At 41.9% G+C, this 7,637-nt stretch overlaps 1 protein-coding gene across 1 annotated transcript in view; it reads left to right on the top strand.

The window, feature by feature from the left end:
- Positions 1-4,208: 4,208 nt before the first annotated feature.
- The window catches only part of LOC109930237 (platelet-activating factor receptor-like), a 20,575-nt gene continuing 17,146 nt past the window's right edge, over positions 4,209-7,637 (top strand). The window contains exon 1 of the mRNA XM_048613247.1: positions 4,209-4,431. The gene's annotated coding sequence lies outside the window, so the exon portion shown is untranslated. The remainder of the gene's footprint in view (positions 4,432-7,637) is intronic.

Genomic DNA, 7,637 nt, shown 5'->3' with positions numbered 1-7,637 from the left:
ATGAAAGGGAATAATCAATTATTAAAGAACAAAAAAGACCGCAGATGCTGGAAATCAGAAACAAGAACAGAATTTGCTGGAAAAGCTCAGCAGGACTGGCAGCATCTGTGGACAGGAATCAGAGTTAACGTTTTGCGTCCAGTGACCTTTCCTCAGAGCTCAAATAAACCCAGCATTTTTTCCAGCAATTATTGTTTTTGTAAAAGTAACCTTATTCTTTTTGTAACTTTCCAGAGCATCAAAATCTGGATCTATCAGTTTTATATATGATACCAGTCTTTAATAATGTATTCTAATGTTCTTTTCTTTATGAATTCATCCTCATTTATTTCCTTTTCTTTATTGTATCGACTATATAGTCTTTCTTTCTCTGTCATCTGCTCCTCGCATTCTGTTATTATTTATACTAAACTACTTTTGAATGCAAGTGGTGAGGGCTGCTGCCACAGCGCATGTGGAGTCTGTATTAGAGCATCTGTTAGTGACGCTGGTTATAGTCGTTTGGGAATGACCTGTGTCAATGAGTAAGGTCATCACAGGACACCCCTGATTTTGGCTGACAGAAAATGGCAAACAGCTGGAGCCGAATAGATTCCAAGGCAGCCCAAGGATGTGGGACAAAATTGAGCTCAGTGGTTTACAAATGAAGACTAGAAATTCTTTTCAATAATGCTGCTTGGTGCATTGCTTCTTTTTATGTTAACTTTTCAATTGATAATCCAATTTATTGACTGATCAGTAAAACCAGCCTCACAGTGCTAGGATCCCAGGTTTGATTCCACCCTCGGGTGACTGTCTGTGTGGAGTTTGCACATTCTCCCCGTGTCTGCGTGGATTTCCTCTGGGTGCTCTGGTTTCCTCCCACAGTCCAGAGATGTGCAGGCTTGCTGGATTGGCCATGCTAAATTGCCCACAGTGTCCAGGAATGTTTACATTAGGTGGATTAGCCATGGGAAATGCAGGGCTACAGAATAGGGTAGGGATGTGAGTCTGGGTTGGATGCTCTTCGGAGAGTTGATGTGAACTTGTTGGGCCGAATGGCCTGTTTCCACACTGTAAGGCTTCCAAACAAAACATGTGGTGCCTAGAGCACTGAAGGCAGCAAATATACAGGAGCAACAACAATTCCAAGTTCCCCTCTAAATAACACACCATCCTGACTTGAATATAGTGTGACACCTCTGAGAACAGTGGGACTTGAATCTTGGCCTTCTGATTCAGAGGCAGGGACACTACCACTGTGCCACAGGAGTCCACCCTCTATATCATATCACCAATACATCTTTGTCACTGGGTCAAAGTCTTGGAACACCCTTTTACTAATAGCACTGTGGACCAACATGGACTACAGTGGTTCAAGGTGGCAGCTCACCACCATCTTCTCAAAGGGCAATTAGGGATGGGCAAAAAAAAGGCTGGCCCACTAAACAAGGGTAAATAAATAAAAAATGTTGTGGCCATCCCACTTCAGGCTGAGGGCAAAAAAATATTGAATAGATTAGTACCAGGATTGAGAGACTTCAGAGTAAAGAATGTTAAGATATGTGATGGAGGTGTTTGAACTCATGAAAGGCTTTGTTCGACTAAATAAGGAGAAAATGTTTCCAGTGACAAAAAGGCAGAAGTAACAGATGTAAGTAATTGGCAAAAATGGGGAAAGAATTTGTCACAGAACAAGCAGTTGTGATTGGGAATGTACTTCTTGAAAGAATGGTGAAACCAGGTTCTGTTCTAATTTTCAAAAGGCAAATGCTCGAAGGGGAAATTTTTCTGGGATATGGGGAACTTACAGTGCAGAGAGATTATTGAATAACTCAAAGAGCTAGCACAGACATGGTGGGCTGAATAATCTCCTTCATCTGTTTCATTCTGTGATTGTAGGGCAGTGAAACAAAATCAAACATAAACTGTAACTAAAATTCAGGTGTCACACTGAACCTCGGTTCACATCACTGAGTCGGTATCTCTAGTAAACCACATTGGTGTATTATCAATGTCACAGTGTTTTACTTTTTGATCTGTTCCCTCATTTGCCTTGGGCGTGTTTACCTTTCTAGTAACGGAAATTCTGTTACTGTTTTGACTCACTGTTGTCAGGTTTAAAGCGGTATTGGAGTGTGGAGGGGTGGTGGTGAGTCGGTCGGGTGGCAATGAAGCCTGAAGCAGAAAGTGAACCCGTTGACTCTGGGGAAGTGGAAGGCCAGACCAAGCTAAATGGCTGGGCCTGCTTGCTATAGATTGTCACCGATTCCCCAGCTGAATTGGTCACATCCATCAGCTGACTGGTGGGTGGGAGTAAGGAATTTGGGTGATAGAAGGCCCACCAGTTCATTCCCAAGTAGCTGTCAACTAAATGGTAGAGGAGGGTTCTGCACACGATCAGGGCAGGGGGTTGTAGAAGGGAGCTCTATTCGTGACAGAGAGGTCTGCATGAAATCTAGATGCACTCAGGGAGGGTAGATGTGATGACATTGGGTTTTAGATGTGACTGGTGGTGAAACCTTCCACAGCTGCTTGGAGACCTGGGCCTGATCTGGCACAAAGCTCCCTTCCTGGTAGGTCTGACTTGAAGGAGGAAGCTGACATTGCTCTCCTGCTTAGGCCTCTGAAGAATATTGGAGTTAGGCCTTGATGACATAATCGGGATCTACACCAAGATCTCACCAGCTTCAGAGAGGTCAACAGTGCAGGATAACTTTATGACATGACAGGCAATGGGATCGCAGACAGTAACTCACTGTCCCCTTTTTAACCATCGACCTGGTTGATTTCTGTCAGACAGAGGGAAGGGCTGGTGAGAGTTACCCCTTTAAAATCATCAGAAGCGGCTTTTTTCTTTCTAAATCTTCGTCTTAAAACTTATATTTTAACTGGTGAAGATTATTGGAAGTAGAAAATGCATAAACCCTTAAAAGACAAAGGGATTAAATTGGATAGTTTCCAAAAATGAGTGCAAGGTCTTACGATTGTAGTAAAAATTCAACCGTGTGGTATTAAATCTGAGTGCTTCATGGAATAAATTGACATTTAAAAAGGACCTAAAATGGCTCAGTGATGACTAACCATAGACTGAGGCAAACTTTGTGAAACCATTATGAGATTCCAAAACCTGTTTGCAGTGAAATTGCCATTTCATCCAAAGTCATGAAACCATGCAACTGAGTCAGCATCAAGAAATTCACATCTTGTTGAATTCACACAAATATAACAATTTCACATTTTGGGAGATACAAAACTCATCCGCCAATTAGCCAGCTTGGAAGAAAACAATGAGCAGACTCATGAATATAGAAATGGATTTATATCAATAGCTGCTCCTGTCCATCAAAGCACAAGAGAAATATATCTATAAACAAGAATTGGACAACACTCTCTCTCTCTGCCTGTCCCTTGCTCAAACCCAAAAATCAGTGACCAGTGGAAAAACAAAAACTGTTCACTGGGAACTCAAGATTTGCAAATGTTGCCCCAGCTGAAGATACAATAGCTAAACAGGCAGAGACAACACAGTGTGGAGCTGGAGGAACACAGCAGGCCAGACAGCATCGGGGGAGCAGGAAAGCTCCCTTTTTGGGTTGGGACCCATCTTCAGAAAATGATTTTCCACACTGTTTTATCTCTGACTCCAGCATCGGCAGTTCTTACTATCTCTGAGCTAAACAGGCAGGACTTGTTAGGCTAAAATCTAACTCACTCGGAACTCTAACTACCTTTACCTCGTTGTCTATATAAGACATCCTTCTCCCAACCCCTGCCTCATTTTCCAGCTTATAGCCTGCACTTTGTGTAAAATTTTTTGTGTCATTAGGTAATAAAATCCCTCTTCCTTTCAGTCAAGAAAATGGAATTAGCTCCTTGAATTTAAACAAGTTTACTAAGTTTTAATTCCAGAGGGATAGCTACATACTGAAGCTGAAATAAAAATATATATGTTGTGACCAACAGAGATGAGGTTAAAAAGAGAGGAGCTGACCATCCAATCTCACCTGGAATCATTTAATAGACTAATGCTGATGGAATGTAAACTATATGTCAGCTGTTCACTTGAATGATAGTAGTGTGGAGCCAGCATTAACCATGATATTCATTGGCTGCACATGTCAGCAGGGTCACCAGATGGTAACTTGATAGAACCAGTTAAATTTAGCTGAGTTGGTATAAAGGGGAGGTACATTGTCGCGGGAGCAGGTGCTGGCAGTCCTGTGGGGCTAGGTCAGCCTGGGAAAGACAGGTGAATGGAACAACACGGAAAAGCAAACACCAGGTCTACAGATGCTGTGCTAGAGGCCTTGGTGGAAGAGGTGGAAAATCAAGGATATGTCAGAAGGTGGTGGGAGCAGATGGGTTGTGGATGCCAATATCTAAGCGGAGTTAAGCTCCAAAGACGTGGATGGAGTGAAAAAGATCAATGATCTCGACCGAATCATCAAGGTCAGTGATACATCTTCAATATATCTGCACCCCTAACCCAGAATCACTATCCACATCACTCACTTAGCAACAATCTCTATCAGGCCTTGGGTTCCACATTGTGCTCAGCATGCTGCAAGCCTCAAACCCACATTTCACACACACTGTCAGGTTTTTAGCAGTGACAGCGCCTCAGCCTTGCAGACTGTGTGAAACCAACAATCGCATTTTCCCTTCTCCTGCAGGACTCTGTCTGGACACACAGTTGGAGACTTCAGGAGCTGACGAGGGGCACCAATGCACATGAATATCCTAGTGCATAGAGGCAATGGTCATGTCTGTGACTGGGATACTCATGGCTGAGGTTATCAGAAGGTTAAAATCATCGACAATAATATCTTCCATCACACATCCAACTTGTCACTCATTCTTCTGCTTTCTTATAACATGCACCATTTACTTTTCCTCAATTCCCACGCCACAATCTTACCCAAGTTTCTTTTTTTCTTCCAAATACCCAAGAAATGCAAAGTGGCTGGGCAGTAGAGGAGGATGAAGAAGAGATTGATGATGAAGAGCTTGATTTCACACTTGTAACCATCACCCCAGGTACTGATGTTGTATAGATCTTAGAAAATACACGTCAGGGTGGTATTTGTATGTCATGAGACATTGACATGAGTGGCCTACAGCTGGCACAGTGGTGGTCCTGGCTTGCTGGAGGTACATATGAGTTTTTCTGCAGAGGACTCAGATGAGGACTTCATTGAGTAACTTACACAAGGATGGTCAAGAGCTCTGCCCACTGAAATACATAGTGCCGATCTACCAGAAATCCTCAGTTCAAAGTCAAAGAATGCAGAAGAGGCTAACAAATTGGTACAAGGGTTTTGCAGAGATTGAGCCATCATGGTAAAGCAATGAGTGGCTACTGAGATAGTTATACTTTCTATAATCTCAGAACTGATGCTGCTGATTGTCTGAATAGAATTGTCTCCAAAACAGTTGTTCAGTTGGTCTTCAATTCGTTTTGCAAATGTCTACTGCTGAGATCTTGGAGTCTTTTTATTTAATAGACTGCCCGTACTATTAACCATGATATGCATTTTTGCCTCCAGCATCATACTTTACCTGATGTTTCTATTACCCCTTGTTACATAAGAAACTAGACCTGGATTTGTAGTTTGAAGAATCTAACAAATGTTTATTATAGCTAACAATTGTATAGGAAACAAAAACAGAAATTGCTGGAAAAGCTCAGCGGGTTTGGCTGCATCTGTGGAGAGAAATCAGAGTTAATGTTTTGGGTCCAGTGACCCTTCCTCAGAACCTCAGGTGTCATGTCATAGCTGAGTTCTGAGGAAGGGTCACTGGACCTGAAACGTTAATTCTAAATTCTCTTTACAGATGCAGCCAAACCTGTTGAGCTTTTCCAGCAATTTCTGTTTTTGTTTCTGATTTCCAGCATCTGCAGTTCTTTGGATTTTTATATTGAAAAGAAAAATTGCAATCCTCATGCACATAAGTGTCTGGACTGATATTAAACTATTAGATTGCAATTGAGGAGCCTATGCTTCCAGTAGCATGACATGCTTCAAGGGATTCCATTTAAGATGGAGTCTGAGATCATTAAACTCAGGTCACATGCAATGATGCAGTGATGGTATCAGGAGCATGGCTCTAAAAAGTATGTTGACATACTAATTGTGAGACATGACACAACATAATATTGATGGTGGAGCAGTTTTCTATGATCAAGCCACACTACAATCTTGCATGGCACATCTGATGTGGTTTTCTCTCAGTACTGGTGTTAATAATAAATAGCAGACACTGTGAAATGCATGGGACCACAGAATCTTTTATTAGCATAGAACTGTGCCCTCTTCTTTTGTATATTGATAAATTTAGCTGATGTTAATTTGAAATACTTCCTATAATATAACTAATGAATCACATGGTATGTGAGATTCATTAAGATGTGTAATGGAAATGTATTCTTCTGCAACCTTAAAAACAGTCTCAGTGATTGAAAAAAAGCAAATTGCAATTATTTGAGCCTTGTTAAACATCTGTGCTTAAAACACACGCACACAGTGGGGGATAATTTTCGACCACCAAATTTAACAGCAAACTAGTGGCCTTGAACTGTACTCATTTCTGACTGAATGTGGGGTATACAGAGGTGCTTTTGGGATGGTACGGGTGGCAAGGAAACCAACACAAGAAGCTCAGCGTGAAGCTTGGGACTGACTTATTGTTCCATCACTGTCTGCTGATCTAAACCCTCCGGTCTGGTGCTTAAGTTGGCAGGTAGAAATGGCGCCCCCACCTGCATGTAACTGGAATGTCAGCCCTCTTGAAAGTCAGCAAAGATAAAATGACAGCTTGACAATGGAGTGACCTCAGGCCGGTACATCAATGGCCTAATTGTAACCACTTCCTTCTCTCCCCTACGTCATCCTTGCTGGGCAAGGTGTGGTGGGAAGGATGTTAAGATCAATGACGGTGCATCAGTCTGGCTTTGGACTCGGGTAAGCACAAGTCCGATTAAAGTTTGATATTTATTATCATCAGTGGTGGCATTATGTTGAAGACTATTTCATTGAAGTTTAATATAGGGTCAATTGGACAAAGAGGGAGGTAGAAAAATATGAGGGAAGGAACCAAAAGTAAGCAAGAGAAAATTAGGACTCAAATATTCAGGCAATCCTGAAAGGAAGATGCAATCCTGGTAGAGCAGGCTGGCAGAAAATAGTTTGCTTGATCTGGCTGGTTTAGGAACAGGCAATAGATGTCAGTGCAGAAAGGCCTGTATTCTTTAAATGTGAGATTTGGAGGAACATTCCTGATCTATGTTCAGGTCTAAGTACATTTTAAAAAGCTATCTTCTTGGTTTTAGCTAAGTAGTATCACTTGCCTTAGCCAGAACAATCTAGCCTGGCGACCTCATGTGGACAAAGGCCCTTATTTGAAAAGATAAAAAGTCTAAAGCCTGCTCCAACTGTAAGCACTAATACAGGCATTGGCTGGCTCATATTGAGCATGTACCATATTGGAGGGCATGGTTGGGAAATGCCTCAAATGTAGAGAAGTACACCATCAATTTTTGATGACCACTTTATAAAGATGCTTTTGAAGGAAGGAACGTGTGGCAAACAAAGTTTTCCAATATCAGGGACACAGAACACAGAACACAGAACACAGAACACAGAACACAGAACACA

The sequence above is a fragment of the Rhincodon typus genome, chromosome 27 (assembly GCF_021869965.1).
Source record: "Rhincodon typus isolate 14 chromosome 27, sRhiTyp1.1, whole genome shotgun sequence".
Lineage (NCBI taxonomy): Eukaryota > Metazoa > Chordata > Chondrichthyes > Orectolobiformes > Rhincodontidae > Rhincodon > Rhincodon typus.
Note: the sequence above shows the minus strand (reverse complement) of the source record. Positions and strands in the feature narration are given on the sequence as shown.